Source organism: Saccopteryx bilineata, chromosome 3, assembly GCF_036850765.1.
Source record: "Saccopteryx bilineata isolate mSacBil1 chromosome 3, mSacBil1_pri_phased_curated, whole genome shotgun sequence".
NCBI classification, from domain to species: Eukaryota; Metazoa; Chordata; class Mammalia; order Chiroptera; family Emballonuridae; genus Saccopteryx; species Saccopteryx bilineata.
In genome coordinates, this window is record NC_089492.1 from 282,196,673 (window position 1) to 282,223,465 (window position 26,793).

A 26,793-nucleotide genomic window follows, 5' to 3' on the forward strand; every position below is an offset into this window, starting at 1 on the left:
AGACAGACTCCCGCATGCACCCGACCGGGATCCACCCGGCACGCCCACCAGGGGCGAAGCTCTGCCCACCAGGGGGCGATGCTCTGCCCCTCCGGTGCATCGCTCAGCCGCGACCAGAGCCACTCTAGCGCCTGGGGCAGAGGCCAAGGAGCCATCCCCAGTGCCCGGGCCATCTTTGCTCCAATGGAGCCTCGGCTGCGGGAGGGGAAGAGAGAGACAGAGAGGAAGGAGGGGGTGGGGGGTGGAGAAGCAAATGGGCGCTTCTCCTGTGTGCCCTGGCCGGGAATCGAACCCGGGTCCCCCGCACGCCAGGCTGACGGGGAATGACTTTTTTTTAATGTTTATTTTATTAATCTTAGAGGAAGGGAGAGAGCAGAAGAGAGACAGGAACAATTATTCCTGTATGTGCCCTCACTGGGGATTGAACCGGCAACCTCTGCACCTCAGGACAATGCTCCAACCAACCGAGCTCCCCGACCAGGGCAGGGGATGACTCTCTAACACGAGATGGTGCAGAAGGGTGGAATGTATAAGCTAAGGAAGCAGGCGCATCTGAATTTAAATTCTGGGTCAGATGTTTATACCCTATGTAATTTTTTTTTAACTAAAGCTTTTAGTTACAGAAAAGTTGCAAAGATTGTACAGAGAGTTCCATACACCCCTCTGAGTTTTCCCTGTTGTCAACATCTTGCATTACCATGGTACAGTTTTCAAAACTGAGAAACCAACATTGGTACATGACTATTAACTGAACTCCAAACTTTATTCGGATTTCACCAATTTTTCCACTAACATCTTTTTTCTGTTCCAGGATCCAATTCAGGAACCCACATTGCATGTAGTCACCACAGTTCCTTAGTCTCCTCTGGTCTGTGACAGTCTCTCCGTCTTTTCTTGTTTTTCATGACCTTGACAATTTTGGGGAGTTCTGGTCAATATTTTGTTAGACTGTCCCTCTGTTTGGGTTCATCTGATGTTTTTCTCATGACTAGACAGGAATTATGGGTTTGGGGCAAGAATACCACAGAAGCCAAGGGCCTTTCTCATCACATGATCCCAGGAGGCATGTGACCTAGTACTGGTGATGTTAACCTTGATTACATGGTTAGTCTGGTGTCCTCTGGGCTTTGTTCTTTGGAGGCGAGTGGAGCCCACACTCAAGTGTGGTGAATGGGGTGGGAGGCGTGCTCCCTCTCCTGGAGGATGTATCTGCATATATTATTTGAAATTCTTCTGTAAGGAAGATTCCCCCCCCCCCTCAATTATTTCACGAATCATTTTTAAAAATTTTACTTATTGATTTTAGAGAGAGAGGGAAGGAGGGAGAAAGAGAGACAGAAACATCGATCTGTTCCTGCATGTGCCCTGACTGGGGATCGAACTCGCAACCTTTGTGTTTCGGGACAATGCTCTAATCAACTGAGCCATCTGGCCAAAGTTAACCAATGATTTATTTCTAATGACGTGGACCCATGCATTTATCTATCTTCTGCTTTGGATTATCGTTCAATACCAAAGTATTTATTTTTGTGTGTAAATTGTTGTCAGTTTGGGCCATTGGGAGCTCCTCAGATTAGCTCCTGCGTCTGTTTGACATCCTCCCGTCCTTTTGTGTTCTGAGCATTTCCTTACTTTCTGGCACTGTTAGATGCTCCAGGCTCATCTTGCATTTTCCCTGCCTCAGTGGTAGAATCAGCCAATTCTCTGAGGAGTGTGGTTCTGTTTATTGTTGAGTGGTATTTAGGAACCAAGATCTGGGTACTGGGTGTGCTCGTTGCTACTGAGGTGTGGTTGCTTCTTGGCCTTCCTATTGAGCAGAGGTAGGAAGTGTGTGTGTGCATGTGTGTGCGTGCATGTATGTGATTTTAAGCAGGACAATGGCTCTAATCCTCAGTTATCATTTCTGCAAAATGGGGATCTGATAAGTGTGCCTATGTCATGGAGCCACTGTGAAATAAACTATGAAAGGTTGACAGTGCCTGGCCCATAAGAAGTTGCAAAAAATGGTGGCTTTTTACCATGTCAGGGCTGCATAACCAGAGCTTGGGGCTCTTTTAAGGAGGTGAGGTCTCTGTCTTTAGCGGATTTAAGGAACTCAGGAGGTCCAAGAACGGGATGCCTACACTGAGTGAAGACCAAGGGGCCTCTGTGCTTCTTCCAGTGCTGAGTCTGCACAGGGAGAGCCCAGGTTGGCGGAGCTAGCGATGCAGAGGAGACAAGCTCTCCTGCCTTCAAGCTGCCCTTGCATATCTGTGTTCTGGCTGACACCTGCATCTGGGCTGGGGAACTTGGGTGGGGGGCGGCTGACTTTGAGGTCATACTGCCAGGCAGGGAGAGAGAGCAGGGCTGCACAAGGTGCACCAGGCCCACTTTCGTCATGCCTCACCTGCCCAGGAGGTAGACCCAAGCAAGGCATGTTGGGAGAGCCCCTCTCCTAGAGGGACCTGCCCCTGCCCTGTGGGCCCTGCCTTGGGATTGGGCTTTGGCTGAGGACCAGGGTCCTGCCTTTGCTTGTTGCAGGAGGAGGAGGAAGGTGGGGTGGTATTGGGCAGGGCAAGCGACGGGGTGGGCATGTCTGTGGCAAAGGTTTTGGCCCATGAGGCTGTCTGCTCAGCCAGTCTCCAAACCAGGTGCCCCCAAACTACGGCCCGCGGGCCGTATGCGGCCCCCTGAGGCCATTTATCCGGCCCCTCGCGTCACTTCCGGAAGGGGCACCTTTTTCATTGGTGGTCAGTGAGAGGAGCACTGTATGTGGTGGCCCTCCAACGGTCTGAGGGACAGTGAACTGGCCCCCTGTGTAAAGAGTTTAGGGGCCCCTGCTCCAAACCATGTACCTGCAGGTGCCCATCTCAATGGCTTCCTGCCACCTGCTTCCCACCCAGGGCCTGCCCCCTTCTCTGTGGTGCCTGATGACATCCTGCTGTTCCTCCCTACCTGCAGTCCTCAGTCTTTGGACCTGTTGTTTAGCTTTTATCCTAAAAATCTTATTCAAACCCTGGTCAGAGCATCATGCTGATACGGCAAGTTTGCAGGTTTGATCCCCGTTCAGGGTACATACAAGAATCAACCAGTGAATGCATAGTAAGTGGAACAACAAACCAGTGTTTTTCTCTCTCTCTCCTGTCCCCTCGCTCTAAAATCAACCGATCCATAAAAAAAAAAAAAATTTAAAAGAATATTGTATTCAATTGTTCATTTTCAGGGCACACTGAGGTTTCAGGGTGAACCAGGAGCCCCAGCAGGCACTAGCCTCGGGTGCAACCAGCGTGGAGCCCCGCAGCGTGGAGATATTCACTGGTTTCTTTGTTGATCCCCAGAACGGGGACTTCCAGACAATCTTGAGAGCTGGCAAGGATGTGGGTTAGCAGGAACTCTCCTGTGCGGTTGGCAGGGTGTAAATTGGCACCACTACTTTGGAGAACAGTTTGGCAGCATCTGCCAAAGCTGAGTAGATGCCTACACTCTGACGCAGCAATTCACGTCTCTCTGGGTACACACCCAGCAGCAATGTGTGCATGTGTGCCCCAGAAGACACAGACTAGAATGTTCTTAGCAGTACTATGCATTTGTTGCCAAAATACTGGAAACTACCCAAATGCTCATTGAGGATTAAATGGATCAATGATAAAATGGATGTTGTCTGTTCACACAGGGGAACCCAATACAGTAATGATAATAAACCATCTATAAATACACCCGAGGACAGGGATAAATCTAGACATAGTGGGAGAGAAGCCAGCTAGCCAGAGGACTTCTTAAATGACTATATTTGCATAAAGTACAAAAACAGGCAAAACAAATTAATGGCTAGAGGTTAGGATGGGGTACCTTGAGGTCAAGACAGTGCCTTGAGGCAGGAGTAGTAGCTGGAGGGGGAGGAGCCCTTCGATGCTGTTTGCAAAGGCTGTTCATTTTGGGGCAACCCATTGTGCTGCACACTGAAGGTCTTTCATGCAAGTTACACTTCAACAGATACTACTCAGTACCCTGGTTGTAGAAACCCTGGGGCTGTAGATGGGTGAATAAAGGAGAAGCTGGCTCTCATAGGCAGGGCAGGCTTCCTGGAGGCAGTGTCACTCAAGCTACATCTTGAGAGCTGAAATGGAGGTGGCAGGTCAGGAATATGACTAAGCCAAGACCCAGGATCTGCCCTCTGGGAGCCAGAGGCTTTAGCGGCTTGAGGAGAAGGGCAGGAGAGAGGAATCAGTGGCTTAACCCCTTGACCCGACTTCGACCTTGGCCTGCTTCTGCTCTGCTTGCATGTGAGAGGGGCTCAAAGACCCTTCTTTCTCCAATACTTTTTCTGGCTTTTGATGGAGAGTTGTTTTCTGATCCCAACAATGCTTAGCTACATCCCAGAACCTTCAGGCTTAGGGAATCTATGTGGCTAGAAAATGATCCTTTCTTAATTAAGATGGAGGAAGTTTGGGAAGAAAGGCCTCTTTGGGCCTGACCAGTGGTGGCACAGTGGATAAAACATCAACCTGGGACACAGAGGTCCCAGGTTCAAAACCTTCGGTTGCCAGCTTGAGTACAGACTCATCCAGCCTGAGCGCAGGCTCACCAGCTTGAGCCTGGGTCCCAGGCTTGAGAGTGGGATCATCAACATGATCCCATGGTTGCTGGCTTCCCATGGTTGCCGGCTTGAGCCCAAAGGTCGCTGGCTAGAGCAGAGAGACACTAGCTCTGCTGAAACCCCTCGGACAAGGCACATATGAGAAGCAATCAATGAACAACTAAAGTTCTGCAACTATGAGTTGATGCTTCTCATCTCTCTCCCTTCTTGTCTCTCTCTCTCTCTTAAAAAAAAAAAGGGAGCCTGGCCAGTTTGCTCAGTGGTAGAGCATTCACCTGTTGTATGGATATCCAGGTTCGATTCCCAGTCAGGGCACAGAGGAGAAGCACCCATCTGCTTCTCTACCCCTCCCCCTCTCTCACTTCTCTCTCTCTCTCTCTCTCTTCTCCTGCAACCATGGCTCAATAAGAGAGAGTGGTCCCAGGCTCTGAGGATGGCTCCATGGCCTCTGCCTCAGGTGCTAAAAAAATAAATAAATAAAAAAGGTTCTTGTTGCAATGGATCAAGGGCCCCAGATGGGGGCAGAGCATCGCCCCCTAGTGGGTTTGCTGGGTGGATCCTGGTCAGGGCACATGCGGGAGTCTGTTTCTGCCTCCCTTCCTCTCACTAAAGAAAAAAAGAAAAAAGAAGAAATATAAAAGGCCCTTTTGAATTTAAAAGTTCATTAATGGAGTGTGAGTGGCAGGACCCAGACTTGACATACCGTGAACACCTGCTGGGTACCAGGGACTACCAGGCCGGACTAAAGAGTTCCACGTCAACCTAGCTCTGCAGGGCAAGGGAAGGATGGGAGGAAATGCATTATAAACTGTGAAGTGCAGTGTGCTTGGACAAGACCTAAACCCTCCATACCTGACTAAATGGTTGGGCAGCCTTGTGTGCGTGATGGGGGTGGCTTTGGGCTGGGGGTGCTGGGGTTGGAATGAAACCCTGAAGGATGCCACTGATGGAGTTGCTATTAGAGCACTGATAAAATGACCAGGTATTACGGAACACCCACCTGGGACGAAGCCCGTGTGTCTGTCTCCATAGCAAGGGGTACTGGAGATCCCATTTTACAGATAAGAAAACTGACATTGGAGAGCAATGCTCTGGGCAAGCCCATACACCAGAGTCCCACACAGGCTTACTGCCCCAGCTGACCTAGCTCATCTGCAGACTCCAAACTCATTCCAATCCCAGGTTCCTGCCCTGGCGGCTCATCTCTCTGGAATGTTCTCCCTTTGGACCTTGAAATTGACTCCTTCTTGTTACTCAGGCTTTGACTGAAATGCCACCTCCTGAGGAGACGTTCCCCAGTCACCGGTTGCATGTGGGGTCTCACCATCCTCCCGCTCGCCACTCTGGGTTCTGTGTTTCTTCACTTATTAAACCTGTTTATTGTCACCTCCTCCATTGGACTGTGGGCTCTGTGAGGACAGAAACTCAGTCCGTGAGGCCTTGGCTGTGGCCTCGGTGCCCAGTACAGAGATGTTCTGAAGGGATTCGAACCCGGATCCACATGAATCCTGAGCCTGAGCTCTTCACACCTCTCAGAACTCTGCTTCCCACAGCCACCGCTAATGCGTGCATGGGGGTGGGGGTGAGGGGGGCAGGGGGGGCTGGGAGCTTGCAAGCGCACCCACCGCCTACAGGCGCCCAACTCCCCCCGCCCCAACCCCTGGCCCTGTGGCGCACACCCAGGGTGGCCGTGGGTGAGATGGCCCCGCCTGGGCTGAGGCTGTCCTGGGCACCAGGAGTCTGGCTCAGTGGCTCTTACCACCCCGACCTGGATTTGAACCTGGGCTCAGCTCTCACTTCCTGTCCCTGAGTGACCCTTCCCCATTCCAGGGTCCCTATCTCTGGGCCTCCAGGTGTCCTCCCCAGGTGGTATTTCTGACACTCCTGGGGGACAGAACAAAAGGAAATAGGCTGACGCTTTGGCAGGAGGGACTGTGGTTGGACTAAAGGTAGACCTTCCCCGCTGTGGGAGCTGTAACCAACACCTGGGCGGGTGCAGGAAGTGCGGGAGTGACATCTCCTCCTGGAGCAGCGTGAAGAACAGGACGAGCAGTCACCGCTTGGGTGGAGTGAAGGGGGTTGGACAGGATGACCTTTGGAAGCCACTTTCAAGCTCTTGGCTCATGAGCTGCCCAGAGGGGATGTGGTCAGGAAGAAGGGAAGGGTTAGCTGCTGGGCTGGCATTCTAGATGGTGGCGTGGGTGTGGGAGAAGTTTGAGGAAGAGGCTGGAGAAGGCAGAGGCTGTGCCTGCTTATTTAAATGAGGCAAGAGGGACGCTGGGGAATTCTCAGGTGCATCCGATTTCCAAAGTGGGGTGTGGGGACCTGAGCACTGGAGTTGGGGTCAGGCAGACCTGGCTTTGAGTCCAGTTTTACCGCTCTCCAGCTGTGATGCTCTGGACATGTTACTTCCCTTTCTGAGCCTCGATTCCCATCATATGGGAACAATAATGCAGATGAAAGGACGTGACGCTTTGGAAGGGACTTTGCAAAAAACCATCATGCACAGGGGAGATGATATACAGTCGACTGGCAAGTGTTCTGATAACGGTGGTGGCATTATTGTCTTCAGTTCAACTCATGTGCCAAGCATGAGGTCATTTCATCCTTACAACTACCCTGTTTTTGTCACCCATTCTACAGATGAGGAGTCTGAGGCTCAGGGAGGAGACACGACTTGCCCAAGGTCACATAACCAGTTGGAAACTGAATCAGGACTTAAATCCCCATCTGATTTCAGTCTACTCCGTGCAGCTTTTGATCGACTGAGGAGGGATTTTACAAACTAAAGTAATGAATATCGTCATTATTTTTCATGGTGATGGCTATTCATGAACTGGTTTTCCTTAGTGACAGCAGTAGCTTTCCCAGTCCTGCCACCAGGGGGCAGCAGAAACCACAGCTGGGACCCAGGGGTCCTGAGGGTGGTGCTCTACCCACTCCTCACATTCCAGGGTGTTGAGACCTCTTGGGGCTTAGCTGTGCGGTTGGGTGGGGACACAGGGCAGCAGGTGGGGCGGTGGCAAGGGAGGGTGCAGTCTCCGGGAAATAGGATCACCTACACAGTCCTGACCTCAGCTCTGAGAGGAAAAGGTCTGACAAACAAGATGGTGGTTGGTCACGGCCCCTCCTCCAAGAATCTCCCCGCTAGCTCTAGGGCTGGGTCAGGAGCCCCTTGCTTGTCCATGCTGCCCCAGGCTCCAGGGCAGTGGCCTCACAGGGCCCGTCAGCGTCTCTGTGTTCCCACGGGACAATTGGCACGTGGAGGGCAGTGCCCACTGACTTTTTTCAGGGGTCCTAGCCTGGGCTGGGCACTTGGGGGTGCTTCAGGTGTACTGGATCCAGGGTGGGTGTGTCCGAACTGGATGCAGAGCCCCTTCCTCCTGAGATGGCCCTGAAGGTGGGTTGAAGGGGAAAAGTGGGTTCCTGAGACTAAAAGACGTTTGTCCCCAGAAGCCCTGAAGACCACCTCTTATAAAAATCACCTCTTGTAAAAAAAAACAAACAGGTCCTAACCATCGCCTCCCATCTCATCAGCATTGATTGCATCCTTTACACACACACACACACACACACACCCCTCCCCGTAATAACCCTTCTATCTGTATCATCATGTTTTACAAAGGAGGGAACCCAAGCATGCCTGACGTCTCATAGCAAGTTAAGAGGCAGAGCCTCTTTGAGCCCGGGCCTGCTTGGTGGGGGGTGCACTACTCTCTGAAGCCCTTGGCTGTAACAACTCCTTCCCCAGCTCTGCCTCGGGTCCCAGCTCACAGAGCCCGTGTGTGTGGCCAGTCCCCCACAGCCAGCCCCCCTCGTTCTCACAGCAGCTCTGTGACTTGGCCAGACCATGATAGGGAGAGAGCACGAGCCTTTGTCGGACGAAGCCCACTCGGACTGGCTCTCCAGAGCAGCTCTTCCCAGCCCTGCGTTCAGTGATGGCAAGCTAGTGCTCGGCATTGGCCTTGCAAGGAGTGTTTACACCACAGACGTCAGCCCCCTGCGCTGGGTCCTCCCCCCACACCCAAGCTGGTTGTTAACCATTCACGGGCACACCACTGAGGCTTAGAGGGGGAAACTGAGTTGCCTACAGGCCCTGTGCTAGGCCCTCCGGATGCCTCTGCCCTCCCTTTCTTTGTCATGTTCTGTCTGGTGTGAGGCTGGTCCTATGAACCCCTCCAGGGTGTGGCGAGTGCCTGTGACTGAGAGCCCCCCTGTTTCTCCCGGCCACCTGTGGACTGGGGGAGCTCCTGACCCAGTCCCTCTTCTGACCCCAGGTGAAGTTCCCAGCTGGACAGTGGGATGCCTTGGACCTGACCCCAGAGAGGTTTTTGGTATCCCTAATGCTGTGACCTACAGTATCCTCCAAAGAAGAGTGACACCAAAAAGTGTCATCTTCACCTTACCTCAGTGCCCGTCTACACCTGCCCCCTTAGGGTGGGGCAGAACAAGGCGCTGCAGGAGGCAGGTGCGGACGCGCCCTGGGAGCCTGTGCTGCCTGGCTGAGGTGGTGGCTGGCAGCACTGGTCACTAGGGCCCCAGTGGCACCCTGGACTCAGCTCTGGGAGCTGGATCCAGTGGTTTGGGGTCTGAGCATGCAGAAGGGGGCTGGCTCAAGGACATATGGGTTGGCTGCGGGAGGAGCTGCAGGGCAGAATGGAGTGCCCACACTCCCTTCCCCCCCCCCCCCGCCCGGGCAGGTGACTCCCTCTGGGACACCCCCCAGCCTGCACAGGGCCTGCTGTTTTCCAGGAAGACCGATGCCATCGCTGAGTTGGCAGATTTAGGCTGGTATCACCCTGGCAGCTCTACAGGATGAGCCTGCTGCTTCCAGGGCCCAGCAGGGCCTGCCCAGGAACCCTGGACCTGGCCAGGCTCCCGCTACCCGCCCTGCATCCTTGTTCCTGGCACCCGGCCCTGCCTCTCTTGCTCTCCTTCTCTCTTGCCCTACCCTCCGACCCAAACAACACCTCGTGCCCAATCCAGCCTCTCTCTGATTCCCTAGATGCCAACCTTGATTGTCCCTGGGGGGCCAGATGGGGTCTTAGAAGATCTGGGTGTGAATTTCAGGACTGTACTTACTGGCTGGGGGTCTTGGGCAAGACCCTTGACCTCTCTGAGCCTCAGTTTCCCCATCGATGAGATTCAAGTTGCTGCTCCCACTATGCCATGCTGTTAAAAGGATAGCCAGCAACCAGAAGGGTGCCCGGCACACAGGAGGTATTCAGGAAATGGTTTACAGGCTCTTCCCTCCCACGACCTGTTCTCCCAGGGCCTGTGGGGAAGAAGCTATGGAACCTTCTGCTCCTGTCTAATAATCAGCACGCAATCATTACATTCAACACGCAGCCCTAACTGTGCACTAGGAAATGGGGTGGAGCTTTAGCGTTCTCACCTCCGCCTGCTCTGGGCTCCAGCTCGGGCAGAGCTGGCCTGTGTACCAGGCTGGGGCTCCCGGCTTAACGGAGCCTTAAGCGAGGTCAGGGAGTGGGCACTGCAGGGGCTGCGCACTGGGTGAGGCTGGGACTTGGAAGAATCTAGCCTGTCAAAGAGGGGAGTAGGCAAGGCTGCCCCGTGGAGGGCGTCGGCTGGCACCCCCAGCTGGGGAGGCCTGGCCCTCCACGACAGCTCTGGGTAATGGCTCCTGGCCAAGGAGCCCATGCTTAGTGCCTGACACCCTGGTTCCTAGCAGTCACCCCTGCTTCAGACAGCTTCTTCTTGTTTGTGTTGGGTTTAGGAGGAATTAGTGAAATTGTTATGGAAATTAGCAGCAGGCAGGCACCATCCAGGACTGACATGGGAGCTCAAAAGGCATGGAGGAGAGGGCCTGGGCACAGGGGTTGCCCAACAAATGACTGGTGAAAGGGAGGAGTGTGTGAACGGCGGGCTGAAGACGGGAGTACATCAGTGAGTGACTAATGGATAAGCTGGTGCCTAACAATATTAACAAACACTTATGTAGCTCTCACTACATGCCCAACATTGCTCTAAGCACTTCACTTATCTGAACTCAGTCAGTCTTCACAAAGACTTTATGAATAGGCAGGATTATTACCTCTATTTTGCAGAGAATGCCCCCCCCCAGGCACAGAGAAGTTAAGTAACATGCCCAAAGTCACACAGCTGGCAAATGACTGGACCCACGCAGACTGGCTTCAGAGTCTCTGGGTACCCAACGGGAGCATAGCCCCAATGCTGTGAAGAGATTTCATAACTGAGGGATGAGAAGATGGATTTTTTTTTTTTTTTGTATTTCTTTGAAGCTAGAAATGGGGAGAGACAGTCAGACAGACTCCTGCATGCGCCCAACTGGGATCCAACCGGCACGCCCACCAGGGGGCGATGCTCTGCCCACCAGGGGGCGATGCTCTGCCCCTCCGGGGCATTGCTCTGTCGTGACCAGAGCCACTCTAGCACCTGGGGCAGAGGCCAAGGAGCCATCCCCAGCGCCCGGGCCATCTTTCCTCCAATGGAGCCTTGGCTGTGGGAGGGGAAGAGAGAGACAGAGAGGAAGGAGAGGGGAAGGGGTGGAGAAGCAGATGGGTGCTTCTCCTGTGTGCCCTGGTCGGGAATCGAACCCGGGACTTCTGCACGCCAGGCCAACGCTCTACCACTGAGCCAACTGGCCAGGGCCGAGAAGATGGATTTAAAAAAAATTATATTGATTGATTTTAGTGAGAGAGGAAGAGAGACAGAAACATCAATCTGTTCCTGTATGTGCCCTGACCAGGTATTGAACCTGCAACCTCTGCGCTTGGGGATGACACTCTACCCAACCGAGCTATCCAGCCAGGGCGAGGAGATGGATTTTGTAGCCTGGACCTTCAGACTTTAGACTTCAGATTTTCAATCATTCATTCATTCACCCATTCCTTGATTGATTCACTCGTCCCACATATCCGCGAGTCACTGGCTCACTTCTCTGTTCACTGAATGTTGGCTCTGGGAGAGGGAGGGGTAAGATTAATAAAATTCTGTTTTGCCCTAGCAGAATTCGCCCTTCAGGGCTTAGCTCAGGTGCCACCTCCTTCAGGAAGCCTTCTCTGACTTACTCTGCAGAGGACCCACAGGCTCCTGGGCTTCCCTCAGTATTATCTTCCCCTGTGCCCGCTTCCTTTATAAACTGGGAAGTGCTTTTGACGGAATTCTTAGTATACCGTTAGTGCTCAATCAATGCTTAACGAAGTACCCTGTTGCGCTGGGCCTCCTGAGCACTCTCGAAGCTCCCTGCTTTCTGCTGCTTTCTCTCCTCACTCCAGCCAGGATTCTCTGATGTCTGGGCAGAGCCCAGGGGCCTCCCACACCGCCCAAAGGCCTTCCTATCCCCTTGGGGGAGTAGAAACTCCCTGGGCACTGGGGTCATGGTTGGCAGGGCTGGATTCACTCCTGCCTGCCCCGGGAGGGAGGGAACTGGGCTGGTCCTGGCCCAGCAACCGACAGCAGCCTCTTCCTTTGCTGGCTGAATGTTTGTTTTCAAATTCCTGAGGTCTTCGTCACCCCCACTCCTGTCCCTACCGGGCCCCTGGCCTGCCTTTGCTTCCTTCCTTCCCTTGCTTGACCAGGCTGGTCTGCAGGGTGGGGTGCCCGGCCAAGCCTCTCTCTCTCCCGCTGCCCATCAGCCGGGGCCAGGGCCTTCAGCTGACTACCTGGGGAAGCCCCGGAGACTGGTGGGAGATGAGACAGAGACCTCAGGGGCCCTGCGCCCCCAGGCCTCTGCCTGGGGTACGGTGGGACCATCTCTTTTTGCTTTTCAGGGAACTGTGGTAAGGAACCTCAGGTTGGTAGCCAGGACCCTCCCAGGCTGGCTTTGCCGGGTGGGGGAAGCCCTGAGCTCAGGCAGGGCACACTCCCTTCCACAGCCCTGCTCCGGGCCCAGCACGCCCAGCACAGGTCAGGCCTAATTCAAGCTATCCCCAGCTGACAGTCTTGAACAACTAGGGTGATGAGTCTCAAATGTAACCTCTTGGGCATCAGAGTCATCTGGAACAAGGACAGACTCCTGGGCCCATGCTCTGTATTTCTGGTCTGAGGTGGAGCCTGGGAATCTGAATCTTTCACAGCCACCCCCCACACCCACCCACGTGACCCCGATGCAGGTGGTCCAAACTGCTGACCCACAGCGGGGGGGAAAAGCTCGACTAAGACAACGCTGGCTTAGACACACTTGGGATCTGAGCCAGCTCCACCACCGACCTGTCACGTGACTGACCTTGAGCTGCACTGTCCATCTCAGCAGGCTCTTACCGCAGGTGGCTATTGCAGTTTGAATTAATGAAAACGAAATAAAGTTGGAGTCAGTTCCTCAGGGACACTAGCCACATTTCAAGTACTCGGTAGCCACATGTGGCTAATGGCTTCCATATGGCGCAGAGCAGAGAGGGAACATCCATCCATCATTCGGCCCACAGACGGCTCTCGTGGTCGGCACTGTTCTCGAGTGTCAGCTCCACCAAGGCAGCAGTAATTGTCTGCTTCGGTCACTGCGGCCCACGGTGCAGTGCCTGGAATGCTGTTGGGGATCCATAAAGACTTTTTAATTTAATTTTTTATACTGTGGTAAAATAAAGACTGGAAATTGACCATTTAACTGTTTTCAAGTATTCAGCTCAGTGGCATTAAGTACATTTGTGTTGTCATGCAACAATCACCACTAACTGCAGAACTTCTCGTCCCAAACTGGAACTCTGTTCCCATGAGACAATAACTCCCTGACTCCACGAGACAATAACTCTCTATCAATAAATATTTTTTGAATGAATGAGTGACCTTGGTCAAGTCGCTTCCTGCTCAGGGCTTTAGCTTCCTTATCTGAAGGAATGAGTATCATACTTGTGAGTTTGCTGTAAAGATTGAATGAGATAAAGCCTGTGTTTAGCACCACCTCCGGCACAAAATAAGTGCTCATCAAATATTAGCTGTTACTGTATTGTTACCCCATCAGGAAGTCTGGCCTGAATGTCCCACCCCTTCTTGCATTCTGAACTCTGCATTCAAGTAAACAGAAACAGAGGGACCTTGCTGGTGTGAATCACACAGGCGTTTTTTGTTTTTCGTGTCTGGGGACCTGAGCCATTGCTGATCCTTTGTATCCCCAGGTGGGCTCATTAGCCTGACAACCACTGCTTCACCAACAGCCTTTTCTGGCATCCAACACCCCTTGGAATGCGGAGAGAAGTTGCAAGGAAACCTCATAGATGATGCCAATATATAGATAGGAAGGCTGAGGCCCATGGTAACACAGAAACCCAGTGGCAGGCCAGGACTCAGAGCAGGGATTGGTTGGCACATGGTACTCATTCACTGAATGAATAGATGGATGGCCAGGTGGATGGCTGGATGCTGTCAGGTTGAGCCTCATTTTGCAGCTGAGGTTACAGGCTCAGGGAGGTTAAGTGAGGTGCTTGGTAAATATTTATGGAATTGATTGCATGGTGTCCGGGCACTCTGAACCCTTTAGTACCTTTCATCCCTGCTCCAAAGGACAGCCAGGACAGTTTCTTGTCCTGGGCAGGAAGTTTTCATGGTGGATTAGAAAGAGAAGCTAACCTTTGGCGTCAGGAGGGAAAAGAAGAATTTTTTTGGCTTTGGAGTCAGACAGGCTCGGATCTGTCGTAGGTCTTGAGACAAGGGAGCAGTCTTGCTAAGCTCTTAAACTTTGTAAACTGGGGACCTTTTTAAGACACTATAAAAGCTGTGGCCTCCAGCCAGTGGTGAGCTGGTAAATGTTTAACAACCCGCTCTCTAAAAGAAAACAAAAAAACAAAACACCCAGGTTTGTATCATTTGCCGATTGCCGTGGTGTAAATTCTGCCGTGGTGTAAATTCTTCCGCTCACAGTTAATTTCAAGGACCAGTGAAACATGGCTCCCAAAATTCATGAAAATCTAACAGACTGCTTTCCTGGGGCCAGCCCATCACTGGGCAAGCCTCTATCTCTTTTTGGGCCTCACTTTTCTCATCTGTAAAGTGGGGGCTAATGGTTCCTGCCTGCAGGGCTGTTGTGAGGATGAAATAAATCACTTCTAGGCTCCCACCCAGAGGTGGGGAGAGCAGCAAGACTGGTGGAAAGTCACACCCTTGAACCCCTGGCTGGGGCCAGTTTTCGGGTCCCAGAGGGCAGAAAGAAACAGCGCTGAGCTCCTGGGCAGCCTACCTTTCTTTTCTGACCCCTGGCCCAAGGTTTCCTGGGTTGCCTAGTGAAGGTGACCATGTACGCCCTGCCCTTCCCTTTGGGCCACTTCCAGAAGCCAACCTGGCAGGCGGGGCAAGGGAGGGCAGAGCAGCTCAGTGGTGATGACAGAGTTGCCCAAATCTGGAAAGACAGGCTCACCTGCCCCCGTCTGGCTGATCCCCTTCACTTACCTGGCTTAGCTTCCGGCACCACGGGAGGAGGAAGACATTCCCCTCTGTCACCCAGGCACGGACCCCCTGGGATCCCTATCCTTACCCCTCCTAGCCCTACATGAGTGCTAGCAGGACCCTGGGCAACTCAGGGACACTCCTTTGACAGTGGGGTATTGGATCATAGTGACATCCTCCCCTCTGCCTCTCTCCTCTTGGTTGTAGTATCTAAGGTGCTTGTACCCAGAGGACAGTGACCCTGGAAGTTAAGGGGAACTGGTCATGTTGGAAAGGGTCATTCTCATGTTGGGAGGAAAGACTGCATTTCTAGCCAGGGGTTCTAGAGATGAGAACACAATAAAATATTAGGAAGAAAGGCACCTAGTGGCAAAGACAAGCCTTCTGCTACAAAAGTGGGAAAAGTGAGGCCGGCAAGGAGAAAGTTCATGTACACAGTCACACAAGGACTCTGAGGCTTGTCCCCAGTCCCTGGGTGGCCCATCTCTCTTCTTTGCTACCTGGTAAGTATCAGAAGAGGCTGAGAGGGTGGGGGCCCAACAACATGACTATTCTGGGGTCGGTGTGCCCAGCCAAGCCTGCGGTTTTCCAGGGGGTCTCTCACTACCAGTGAAGCAGACCGCCCTTCTGGAAGACCCAAGACACGAGGAGTGGCGTGGCCATGAGTCTGAGGGGTAGGTGATGCTGCCTGCAGGGACCTGGATCTGCCCAGCTCTCCCCCTAATTCTCGGTGTGGTCTCAGGCAAGTTCTGGTCCCTTTTGGCACCCATCTCTCTGGCTGCAGAATAGGTGGTTTGGATCAGATCAGTGGTTGAAAACTCGTTTTAAGCTGCAGAACTATTTCTAGATGCTGGTATAGAAAGAAACGCAAGAGGGTGGATCTGGGGGAGACTGGGGCTTCGAGAGAGAGGACAGGAGGGTGCAGGCGTTGGGTCCTGGAGCCTCAGCTGCTCGGACACCCTGTGCTGTGGAGGGGACTCAGCCCTTCCCAGGGCAGAACTGCTGCTGGGCCCTGTGACACACACTGGGGACATCATCTGCAAAGAGCGTGGTATGCCTGAGCCCTGGGCTACACCCGAGGAAGGAGATGGTACCAGTCCTGACCCCTGAAAGCCAGAGAGAAAGAGATGGAGAGGAACAGAGGAGAGGGGAGATAGAAGAGACAGAAATAGAGCAAGACAGAGGGAAACAAACAGAGAGGCACAAAAAGGACAGAACTATTTGAAAACGCAATGGAGAGAAAAAGGGAGGGAGAGCTGGAGAGGAGGAGAGGAGACACATGTTTCCACTCAAAGTGCTTTTTTGTTTAAAATAAAACCCACCCAATAATCTCTGCTGCTGACGGTTGGCCGGAGCCCAGGCCCCAGGCGGAGTGTGACCACAGGCCTCCTGGCCCTCTGCCTGGGAAACTCAAGTAATGGCTGCCTGGGGCCCTGCTCTCGTCACCTCTGACACGGAACCTGTCCCTTGGCTTGGGCCTGAGGGTCCCAGGAGAGACCCCCTGAGCAGGTCGCCTGAGGCCTCTCCCGCATGCCTCTCGAGGGGCTGCCCCTGCCAAAGCCTTATGGCCATTTGGCTACAGCGACCAGCCACCATGAGGCCTGGAGTTGAGGATCAGGCAGAGGACTGCGGCCAGGGGAGGGCCTGAGAAAGGACAGGCTCGGGATCATCTTCCCCTTGGGGCCTGGTCAGCAGGGTCCGGCATTCCCCAGAGACTCAGAGGCCCTCCACCCTTCCTCTCTAGGGACATATCCTAGGTCCCTGCAGCGCCAGGCCCAGGGCACTTGGTTGGGAGTGAGCTATGTGTCATGGGGACTGTGGAAGGTGTTGTGGGAAAAAGGGTGGGCAGGTAGGGGCCATGAGCTGCCTCCCAGAACCCCTGGCTAGGCTTGCTCAGACCCCTCCTCACACACATGTACACACACACACAAACACACACACATACACACCCACCTGTATTTTGCACTCAGGCCCTATATTTGATCTGCCCTAAGCCCCATGTACCCAGGCAAGAACGAAGGGAGTCTAATTGCAGCAGCACATTATAGAGCATCTGCTGGGCTCCAGGCACTGCCAGGCCCAGAATACGTCATCTCAGGTCATCCTCATACCCCATGAGGTCAGGCCATTATAATGTCCACTTTACAGATTATACAACTGAGGCTCAGAACAGTTAACACTCTTGGCCAAATCTCATGATAAGTGAGCTGTGGGATTTGAACCCAGGCATGCTTACAGCCCTCACACCCTGGGTTGTGGGGAGCTTCTGGGGTGTGGGACACCCGGGCATCCCAGGGCCCATGGAGAGGGCACAGTCTACCCTCGGGCCCCGGCTCTTGTCCCTTCCGGAGCTGAGAGAGGCAGGTCTGAGAACAGCTGATCCCCTGGGTTTTGTTCTTGGCACAAAGGCGTCCGGATCCAGGCTTAGTGGTGAATAGTGAGGGGCCCGCAGTCCCCTCCCGTGGGTAGGCCTGGCAGGCTCTGCTCCTGCCTGCTTCCCCGTGGCTGGGAGCCCTCAGCTTCCTATTCAGACCCTGGCTCAGCCACTGACAGGAGTATCAAAGGTGGGCAGATCTGGGGGGATTAACAGAGACAGTGAGAGGCTGGGGGGGAGCTGGGGCACTCACACGGGACTCCCTACTGTGTGCTGGGCAGTTCCTAATCTTACGCAGTCTTTGTGGTGACTGATGGGATGATGGAAAATGGAAGGCCAGAGAGGGGAAAGGGATTGCCCAAGGTCACACAGCAAGTCACAGGCAGAACCTGAGTGCAAATACAGGTGACCAGCTCCCAGTCAGGGCTTTTTTCAGGAAACAGGTTCCTCTGTGCTTAAGACACCCTGTTCTGTGGCTTCTTCCAGAGACAGAGGAAAGGACAAAGACAGACAGAGAAAGCAGGGTAAGACACACGGGGGCAGAGACAGGCGCAGACGGCAGTGGGCCTTTGTGAGAAGCTTCCCTTGACTGCTTGAGCTGGCCCCGGGCTGAGTGCTGGAGAGGCGCTGGCCCTGCCCTAGGCAATGTCTGGTCTGGTCCCCACCCAGAGCCTCCTGCAGCCAGGCCTGCCCCTGGGCAGTGTTTGGAGTGGGACCTGGGATCCACACAGCCCTGGGACTGAGACTGGCCCCAGGACAGAAGGGAGGATGGGGCTCACTAGTGACGGCTGGGGGGGGGGCATAGAGGATTGGAAGGGCAGCATGATGAGCAGTCGGGCTGTGCAGTGTGGCCTTGCTGTGTCCTCAAGGAGGTACAGATCCCTCTCTGGGCCTCTGTCTCCCTTTAAGGTCCCAGAACTCAAAGCTCTCCCTCATTCTGGGATGTGAGCTTGATAACTGAGGGTCTCCTTCACTGATCCTTTACGTATGGCAGGCTGTGCTAAGACCTGCGTTCTCTCTTCTAATCCTCACCACAATTCCACCAGAAGGCTGCTGGTGTTTCCTCCCCTCTTGGTGGACGAGGAAACTGAGGCTGAGAGGCCTCTCTAAACCAAGGCCAGAAAGCTTGTAAAGATGTCAGAGCTTCATGGCTTCTCTCTGGCCCCCTCCCCTGCCCCAGGAGGCCAGGGCCTGGCTGAAGGCCGGACCCCAGCATGCTGGCCGGAGGGCCTGGTGGCTGTGGGGAACTGAGACTTGGTTTGGGAACACCTCCCTCTCGGTGCCAAGGTGGTAGAGGAGGGTGCCTACCTGTTCCACTCCCAGTTGCAGGCCCAGCCACTGGTGATCCCAGGAATCCCGCCACATTCCTGTGGTGGGGGTGCGGCTGCCGCCAGGAGCTCTGTTTGCCCAGGGCCTGGGCCTGTTGCTAAGCAAGCCCCGGCTCTGGGCCCTGAGTCAGCAGGCTGGGCAGCCCTGTCACTCCCAGAAATCCCTATCACCAGGAAGGTGGTGGCAGGAGCGGAAGAGGAAGCTCTACTTCCTTAGAAGGGGAGGGGTGTGCCGTGGGGCTCGCACCTGAGGACACAGGCTGGGAGCAGGAGAGGTCAGGAGGAAGTCTGTGTGGGGGAGCCAAGACACCCCCCAGAAAGAAACTGGGGGCAGTGAGTTCAGGCCCAGCGTTTGAACTTCAGACTGAACGGGAGGCAACTGTACTTTCTTAAGCGCCTTTCTGTGCCAGGCGCCGTGCCGACTGCTTTGCCTAGTCTCTTATCTCATATAATAAAGCTGACTCACTATCATTTTCCTCCACTGTTCATGTAGGGAAACTGAGGTGCAGCCAGGTCCTTAGTGGATACAGGGCACGGACAGGCCGTGACTCTGGTCCATGGTCACTATGCTAACCAAGGGCAGGTGGGACCCCTGTCCTACCAGGTCGGTCTGGCTGTGTGAGCCTGGACTCACCCTTCCCCTTAGCCTCGGTTTCCCAACTCTGCTGCACTCAGCTGAGGGTCTCTCCAAGCCCTGAGAAGAAAGGGAAAGTGAAGGGCCCACAACTTCTTCCTCAGCGCTATCTGCTCTTGATTAGGAACAAGTCACTTCCCCTGACGGGTCTCACTTTGATCCGGCCAGACTTTGACCGCCTGGCACGCCTTCAGATTCCTTTATGGGCACTGCCCCTGGGCACCACGTCACACCACCCCACCCTGCTCTGGCATCCGGAGGGCACCGGGGGACGTAACTCAGGAGAAACAAGACGGCTGGGGACTTGGAGGGGTCTTGGAAGGTGGTCTTGTGGTGCCAGTTCTGCCCTCCAGGGTCTTCCTTAGAACAGAATTGATGAATTGTGGGCACCAAGTGCCAAGATGGGGAAGGGGATCGGCAGGGTGGGGTGTGGGGGGTCAGGAGGGCAGGAGTTTCGATGGTTTATTTTTTTTAATTTTTTATTTTTTTAAAGATTTTATTTTTTTATTCATTTTAGAGGGAGGGGCAGGTAGAGAAAGAGAGAGAGAGAGAGAGAGAGAGAGAGAGAGAGAGAGAAAAGGAGGAGCAGGAAGCATCAACTCCCATGTGTGCCCTGACCAGGCAAGCCCAGAGTTTCAAACTGGTGACTGCAGTGTCCCAGGCTGACACTCCATCCACTGTGCCACCACAGGTCAGGCTCGATGGTTTTTTAAAGATGGCTGGATGGGGGCGGGCAGTGGGGCTGATTCCCAGTCTGCTTAGCAGTTTTGTCCCACAGCCCTGCCCTGGCTCCCCTGTCAGGCTTCGGGGGAGAGGACTTAGAAAGATGACAATGATTTGAGGGGTCGGGCTGAAAGGGGAAGAGTCTGTGGTACTTCCTCTGAGATGTGCACCTTAGCGCTGATGGATTGGGGAGGTCCCAGTCTGAAGGGGGCGGTCCTGGCCTCTGCCCCGGGAATATCTTTACTCTGATGTAAAGGTGCACATTCCGTTCCTGGAAAAGCCCCCAGTGTGCTGCAGGGAGTTACTGCCCCTTCCTTTTGGAGAGCTCCCAGTCTGAGGGTAGAGGCAGGGAGGCCAGGTGCTAGCTGGCAGGACTGCTGAGCGTCCCAGCTCTCCAGCTGCTGGCCTGGGGAGGCTGCTTTGGAGAGGAGGAAAGCAGGGCAGGGTCTGGAGACACACCTGTCCCCGTACACACACCCTCCTGGATCAGCCTGGGGTCAGGCCCTGGCTGGGGAGGGGGGATCTCTGTCAGACTGGCCGAGAGGCACATTTCAGGCTGTGACATGAGGTGGATCCTCTGTGCAAAACAGTTATTACCGCCCGCTCCTCTGGGCCCGGCCAGACAGGGAGGGTCTATTACAGGGTTAGAGCTGCAGCTTTCCCTCCTCACCCCCTCCATCCCCACTCCACTGTCCACCCCCCCACACACACATACACCTGCACACACACGCAGACAGCCATGCTAGTTGTATGATTTTGAGCAAGTCCTTTCACCTCCCTAAGCCCCAGTTTCTGAAGATATTATGAGGATCATAGTAGCATGCACACCTGGATATACAATATCAACATATGCCAGCACCTCCCTCCCCCGCTCCATTCCCTTCCTCTGGGCCATGCAGACATGGGCACATATGCATTCCTGCATGCTCACCCGGGCACCCACATATGTCCATGCAGCCCTGCTCGGTTCCCCCCTCTTTCACATGCAACATGCTCACACATCCTTGCTTGTAAACCTTTGTGGAAGTGCATGCACACGTGCATATGAAGTTGAGGGGCTGTGGCAGGAGTCCCAGGACCCCCCGAAGGGAAACCTCACCACTCTACCAGCAACATTTTGTCTTTGGGATGGACCTCCAAGTCAGCTAGGCCACAGGCAGGCTCAGTGTGGACCTTTCCCTTTCCCTCTCTCCTAAGGAAATGCCTGTTTGGCAAGGAGGAGGTTGTGTGTGGAAGACGTGTTGATCTGGCTTCATATGCCAATTCTGGCCCTGAGCCTCGGTTTTCTCATCTATACAATGGGGGCATGAATAGTTATTGAACAGTCACAGGAGAGGGGGTTGATTCAATGAGCTGGTCTATATGAAGTGTGATGGGGATCAAGTGCCCGGGACATGGTAGATGCTCAATAGGTGATATTTAGATTGACCTGGGAGGCAGCGCCGTCCTTCCTGTACTGTAAAAGGTAACAGATATTATCAGGTATATTCAACAAACCTGTTATATTCCAGGCTTTGGGCTGGGCACTGGGGACTCGGATTTAAAACAAAGCAAAGCAAAACCAAATCCTGTTTCCTTCCTTCCCTGAAAATGCTCACCCAATCCTGGAGATGAAGAGTCAACAGCCAGTTTCAAGTCAGAATGGGGTATGCTGGGAGACAGAGAGGCAGGCAGCAGGGTGCCAGGGGAAAGAATGGGGCGGCCATTTATCAGGGGGTGATCATAATCAAGTGACTAGTCCTCATTGAGACTCAGTTTCCCCTCTATAAAATGGGCATGAACATAACCAGCTCACTGGGCTGTTGTCCACATTTTTGAGGTGCTGAGCATAGCTCACTAAGCAGAAGGTTGATGATTCTGTGCGGTCGCTACCCAGGAGGTGGTCTCTGGACTGACAAGGTCAACCACCCGGGTCTTCCAATTTCTGGCAACCACAGACTGGGGAGGTGGCAGAGATGTACTTACCCTTAGGAGGGCCCAGTCTAATGGGAGAAGCACCAGCCATCTTCCCCAGGAGCAGCTAGTCAGAGGACAGCAAGTCACCCTCTGGATGACCCAAGAATGTTGGAGCTGAGAGGTTCCTTAGAGATGAGGCATCAGGGGCTTGGCCTGGAGCGCCCCACTCAGGATCACTGTGGGGGGAGTGGAGGTGAGGAGCAGGCACTGGGACACATTGGAGCCTGCGTGTTCCTCCCCGCCAAAGGCCTTCGACGCTGAGATTTTACACTCTATCCACCATACCAGACAAGTCTGTGATCTAGCTCCTGCCCTGGGCTGGGCCGCAGGCAAGCCCCAGGCACAACCTTCCCTCTTTACAGCTGGGAAGCAGAGACCAGAAGGTGGTCATCTGCTAACTATGGGACTTTGAGCCAACTCGGTCAGCGTTCGTTTTCCATTTGCCTTGAGTTCAGGGCCGGTAGGAGGACAAACGGTGATGGATACAGAACGGGCGGTCGGATGCCTGGCACAGAGATAAGGCTCGGCATGGGAGCTGCGATTATTATTAATTATTGCTGTTATGAGATAGCACCGAGGCCTCCAGGCCGGGAGGTAGTGGCTGAAGGCTTTCTGGAGGAGGTGATTTTTAAGGGGGGAGGGTGTGGAGTTAATGGGACTTGGGAAGGAGGCCAGGCTGGGACCTGAGGGGAAGAGTAAGCGAACTGTTTGCAAAGTGTCACCCGCCCACTGCATCAGAATGCCCCGGTTCCCTGTCGGGGTCCCCAGGGCTGCCCCCGTTTCCATGGAGACGAAGGCCGCCCTTCTCCCGGTCTCCACCCCTCTTACGGGGCGCAGAGGCGGTTTCTCGCTGTGGGGAAGGGGCTCCTAAGGGTCGTAAACCGCAGGCGCGGCGACCCTCAAAGGCAGCACCTGCGGGGCCGGAAGCCGGGTTGGCCAGGGTGCGAGACGGCAAAGGGGGGGCCCCGGGGCAGGACTCCCCGCTTCCGCGCCTACCTCCACAAAGGGTTGCCCGCCGGGCCCTATAATTCACCTGGACCGCTCGCCAGGCAGGAGGTCGCCCAGCACTGCAGGGCAGCGGAGTTCCACACCCCGCCAGCTCAGCCCGCTCTATTGTCTCTCTCGCCTTCCCCTCCCCTCCCACCTCTCCGCTCTCTCCTCTCCACGTGGCCCGGGTCTTTCGGGGGCTTTTTTGGGCTTCCTCCCCATCCCTTCCCCGCCAAAGTTTCCACTTTTCTATCTCTGTCCCACCCTGTATGTCCCTCTGCAGGAGGAGGAAGGGATGAATGGCCTCAGACAAGGATTTTCAGGGCGAAGGAGCCAGGCAGATGGGGGAAGGAAGGAAGTAAGGATGGATAGATGGACAGACAGACAGATGCGGGAGACAGATGAGGGGGTGGGAATGGATGGGACGGGGTGGTGATCAGGCCCTCTTAAGGGATCAGGAGATAAAAATGGAGGTTGAAAAAAAAAATGGAGGTTGGATTTTTTTTACATAGTATGTATTTATTTATTTATTGACTAGATCATTGATGCACATGGCGAAAAGTGCAAACAGGATACAAGAAGAATGGAAAGAAAAGTGGTTCCCTTCCCCCTCCCATCTGCCCCCACCAAGGTCCCCAGTTTACACAAACACACACACTGCTCACACACGAGCTCAAGGCGAGGCTGTGTCCAAGTCCTTAGTCTCCCTGTGCTCAGTACAGGATTCAACACAATGTGTGTCAGAGGTCATAGAGATATCTACAGATGTGAACACGTGTGTCCATTCGCGCGCACACACACACATCCCTACCCAGGGCCAACTGAGGGGCACCTCAGGAGGCCCAATTAGGGGACCTGTGAATGGTGGCAAGTATGGACAAGTGGCTGTGGCATGATGGATGGGATGGCAGACAGATGGATGGATGGGCTGGTGGACAGACTGACAGATAGACAGCTGGGAGCTACCAGGAGGTGACTACCTAGTTGGGCAGGGCTGTCTTGAAAGTGATGGATGGGACAGAGAGAGAGCCGAGAGGAGCCAGGCAGATGGGGGAAGGAAGGAAGTAAGGATGGATAGATGGACAGACAGACAGATGCGCGAGACAGATGAGGGGGTGGGAATGGATGGGACGGGGTGGTGGAAGAGTGATGAGAGACCCTGCTGAGAGAGGAGGGGAAGGGGTCTTGCTGGGGAGGTTGTGGCAGAGATGATACATAGGACTGGGTGAGGATGGATTGCTTACTGCTGGGCTGGCTGCAGACAGATAGACAGATGGATGCACAATTGGGGGGGGATAGATGGGGAAGAGGAGCTGGAAGAAGTGATCAGGGCCCCGCTGGAACTGTTGGATTGGTTGATAGAGATGTACAGACACATGGAGGGAGACAGGAGTGTGGTGGGGTAGGAGCCCCCCAGCCTGCCCTGGGGTGGTCCCTACAAGCTCCTGAGACCTGCATGTGGGAAAGGTGTGTGTGTGTGTGTGTACAGACATGTGTGACACCAGGGCCATGGCTGTGTTCTCAGCATTCCCCAGTGTGTGCGTAGACTGTGAGGGCACAGGCCTGGTGACAGGCTAAGGAATAGGACCCTGGAGTGTGTGGTCCCTGCCCTCCCCTGGGAGCTGGGTGGGTCCTGGTGGGTTGATTCAGGGAGCGTGGCCTGAAGGAGGCCTGGGGCCGGTTTGGTGAATGGGGCCTTGTGTGCCTGTCAGTGCTATCAGGGAGGGGAGGGGGATCGGGTCAGACTTGGAGGGTCTTAGAAAACAAACAGAGCAGCTTTCCTACACTTCCTCCCTTCTTCCTCCTGAGCCTCCACCAGGTCAGCAGCCAACCTGCCAGGACTCAGGAAGGGGGTGACACCTGGCCGGTACAGTGCCAGCCTGGGCCCCCAAATAGGGTGTCAGTGATAAAAATCACAGCTGACTTTTAAGAGGACTTGTCATGTGCCAGGCATTGTGCCAGGAGTTTCTCACACTTTCGTGGCTCCCCCCATGAGGTGGGTATTGCTTTATTTTTATCCTCACTTGACAAAGGCAGAAACAGAAGCTCTGAATGAAAGGTTAAGCTCCTCCCTTGGGTCTCACAGTAAGTTATGACCCTGGGGAACCAGAAGTGTGCCCTCAGCCCCTGACCACTCACAGCCCATCCCTCTCACCACAGCTTCCCAGGGGACTCTGCTTGTCAGGCTGGACCATCAGAACACAGAGATGGAGGGGACCAGGGTGCAGAAAAGTCAGGAAGGTCCTGCAGTTAGCAGAGTAGCACTGGGTGCCATAGAGCCTGATAGACTTGGATTCAAATCCAGGCTTTGCACTTACTTGTGTGACTTAAAGCAGTCCTTTCATCTGTCTAAGCCTCAATTTCCTTCTCTGTGGAATGGGGAACATGCCATTCACAGGGGCTGGTTGTGAAGAAGAAATAAGATAATGTAAGAAAAGCACCTGGCAGGTCAGAGCAGCCCAGGGCTGCAGCAGTGGATCCTGGAAGTCAGGTAAGGCCAGTGGGGCACTGGTCAACCCACCTCCTGTGGCAGCAGGAATCCCTGATTAGTCCCATTAGTTGTTGTCTTGGAATTCATAGTGGGTTTTGTGGCTGAGTTCGATGCTTGCCATATCATAACTTGTGCCATTATCACAGCTCTCCAAAATGGGGGGCCACTGTTACCCCCCACTGTACCGTTGAGGAAAGGGAGGGAGAAAGGAGAAGTAACTAGCCCAGATCATACCAGGTGAGTTCCTGGTACCACTCTGCTGGGAAGCCACCATACTCTCTGCTCATCCATTCAACAAAGACCAGTGCCAGACTGTTAGGGGAAATACACCATGAACAAAGCCTGTAGCAACTCAGCCTTCTTGGAGCTTATGCACTAATGGGGGGAGGGAAGGACAGAAAATAGACAATAGCAAAAATATATAGAATGTGGCAGCTTGTGAAATGGACAAAAAGACAGCAAGGAAAGGAGATAGGAGTGATCAGGTCAAGCATTACAGATGAACTGAGCCTCAAGCAGAAATCTGCAGGCGGTGATAGAGCCAGCCAGAAAATTGAAGGGGGAGAGAGTAATCTGGGCAGAGGGGCCAGAAAGTACAAAAGCCAGGATGCAGCATTGCCCTCTTTCTGTATTTTAAATTCATTTATTCCAAAGGTAGTGACAAGGCACCTTCCTTCCACGCAGCAGACAGCCTCTGGGTGCTGCGCTGAGGACAAGCCATCAATGGAAAAGGCCAGAGCATTGGGCTAGAGGTCTATTCTCCACAGTGTCTCTGCGACTTCCAGCAAGTCCCTCTCCTGTTTCCTTCTTTGTAAAATACAGAGGTTGGACTTGATCTCTCAGGATTCCATTTCATAGGACATGCTGTGACCAGTCCCTCACAAGTGGTCATGGGTGGCCTAGGGGGTTAGGGGTCAGCATACAGTTTTTGGAGACACTTTGCACCTTCAGGCTTCTAACCTTGAGCAAGTCACTCTGACTTCTTGGAACCTCAAAGTTCTCATCTGTAAAATGAGGGTTGGGTCTCTTCTTCTCCTGGTGCTTGTGTGCATGAGATGAGGCAGTGCTGAGCAGCTTTTGGCTCAGGCTCATAATCGGGCTAGAGGTTGAACAAGTGGGGCACTGCGTAGATTTTGAGTTTTAAAACACCTGGTTAGAGGCTGGCTCTCTGAGAAGGGAGAAAGGCCACAGAAGTCGGGGTGGTCAGGAAAGGCTTTGAGGAGTAGGGGAGGGAGCATCTAAGCTGAGCTTGGAAGGGAAGGAGGATGTGGCCAGATGGGGAAAGGAAGGCGGACTGGAATGAGGAGTGACAGTCCAGATCCAGGGAGGATGGATGGCAGCGCCCCAAGGACTGCGGCAGTAGAG